We start from the raw sequence: 2,539 nt of genomic DNA on the forward strand, positions 1-2,539 counted from the left end.
GTAAATTTTGGTCAATGACATGAGACAAAGTATATGTGAACTGCTGTATGAAAAGTGAATTTACTCTGTAAATCTTCACCCAAATCCTAATAATAATAATAAAAAAAAAAAAAAACTGCTTCCCTAAAGTGAGGGGAGTGATTGTGTCTAATAAAGTTGAGGATGCTCATGGTGTGTTTTCAAATATGTGTACCCAGAGATATGTACAAATGCTATCACAGTATTGTGATTTATAGCAAAAACTGAAAATAACCTAAATATCAATATCTAAGGACAACTCAGGAAAAATATAAAACGTAAGGCACTTGACTGCTAACCAGAAGGCTGGCAGTTCAAACCCACCAGCCACTCCTCAGAAGGAAGGTTGGGCATTCCTACTTCCGTAGTGATACTGCCTCGGAAACCCAAGGAGGGGTCGCTATGAGTCAGGGCCGACTCGACGGCATACAACAACAACAACATTTTACCAAAGAGAATCTAATATAGGGAATTGATTGTACTGGTGTTAGTGGATTCAAAGAGCTAAAAGGGAACACTGAGGTCATCATAAGATAGTAACTGCTGGAAACAGCCACTCCTCCTAGGGTTGGGAAAGAAAAAGGAAGAGGAGCTCAGAAAAGGGGCCCCATGGAGCTGGAACTTAAACCTCTGAGGGAAAAGGCACTGCCAGGCTGTAACTGGTAACTTGGGAGCTTGGAGGAGGAGTCTGGCAAAGCTAGAAATTTGGACATCTGAGGAGGGCCTTGCATGAAGAGATTGGTCCCAGGAGTCCCAAAAGAAGTTAGAGGCTGGAACCAACTACACTGCCAGGATAATTTGCTGCTGCTAAGCCTCATGACAGCAAGCAAACAAGAAAAACAAAGGCCCTTCTCTCCTCCAGCTTTCCATTCTCCCTCTCTGGCTCCCCCTAGCAGAGAGTTCTGGAAAAGTGAGGACAGAGAGAAGAACTTTGGATTTGACTGACAGAATGTCTTCCCTAGGTACAGGTACATGGAATAGATGGTGAGGCCTAAATGCCCTAAATAAATGACCCTCTCTCCAGCGACTGATATCTGAAAGTCCACAACAAAAGTTTCTTTTCTTTGTCCTAAAACTTTTTCCTTTTGAGATTCAGAAATCTCTGAGAGAGGACAGGATGGGGGGAAGGGAAAGTATCATTTATTAAGCACCTCCTGTGTGAGTCAATTCCAACTCATAACGACCCTCTCTGGGTTTCCAAGGCAGTAAATCTTTAGGGAAGTAGATTGCCCCATCTTCCTTCCACAGAGTGGCTGGTGGGTTTGAACCACCAACCTTCTGGTTAGCAGTCAAATGCCTTAGGCACTGTGCCACCAGATCGACTACATTATGCAAAGAGGTGATGGAGAAGCTCAATATCTTCACCCAAAACAAAGCCAGGAGCTGATTGTGGTACAGACCATCAGCTGCTCATACGCAAGTTCAAGTTGAAGCCGAAGACAGTTAAAACAAGTCCACGAGAGCCAAAATATGACTGTGATTATATCCCTCCTGAATTTAGAAACCATCTAAAGAATAGATTTGATGCATTGAACACCAGTGACTGAACACCAGAGGAATTGTGGGATGACATCAAGAACATCATCCATGAAGAAAGCAAAAGGTCCTTAAAAAGACAGGAAAGGAAGAAAAGACTAAAATAGATACCAGAGGAGACTCTGAAACTTGCCCTTAAACAGAGTAGCTAAAGCAAGTGGAAGACATGACAAGATAAAAGAGCTGAACAGAAGATTTCAAAGAGCAGCTTGAGAAGACAAAGTCAATTATTATAATGAAATGTACAAAGACCTAGAGTTAGAGAACCAAAAAGGAAGAACACACCCAGCATTTCTCAAGCTGAAAAAAAAAAAAAAAAACTGAAGAAAAAATTCAAGCCTTGAGTTGCAACATTGAAAGATTCTATGGGCAAAATATTGAATGATGCAGGAAACATCAAAAAATGGACGGAATACACAGGGTCACTGTACCAAAAAGAATTGGTCGATGTTCATCCATTTCAGGAGGTGGCATATGATCAAGAACCAATGGTATTGAAGGAAGAAGTTGAAGCTTCACTGAAGGAATTGACAAAAAAACAAGCCTCCAGGAATTGATGGAGTACCCACTGAGATGTTTCGAGAAACGGATGCTCCACTGGAGGCACTCATTCATCTATGCCAAGAAATTTGGAAGACAGCTACCTGGCCATCTGACTGGAAGAGATGCATATCTGTATCCATTCCAAAGAAAGTAATCCCACAGAATGTGAAAATTATCGAACTGTGCCACCAGAACTTACATTTTTTGGTTTGTTTTTTTGTTTTTCAGTGTACCAGGCACTGCTCTTTCATGATTAAACATTAACTTTCTTAGTTAATCATCCCCCTTAGTGAGGGAGCCTTTTAACTTTCCTCAGGAATTTGTACTTTTCACATAATTTATAAATTTAGTTTTAATGTATATCTACCCTGTGCAAAGGAGCTCTGGTAGCATAGTGCCTAAGTCACTTGACTGCTAACCAGGAGGCTGGTGGTTCAAACCC

Source organism: Orycteropus afer, unplaced genomic scaffold (genome assembly GCF_000298275.1).
Source record: "Orycteropus afer afer isolate SDZICR_OR568_19922 unplaced genomic scaffold, OryAfe1.0 scaffold00017, whole genome shotgun sequence".
NCBI lineage: Eukaryota > Metazoa > Chordata > Mammalia > Tubulidentata > Orycteropodidae > Orycteropus > Orycteropus afer.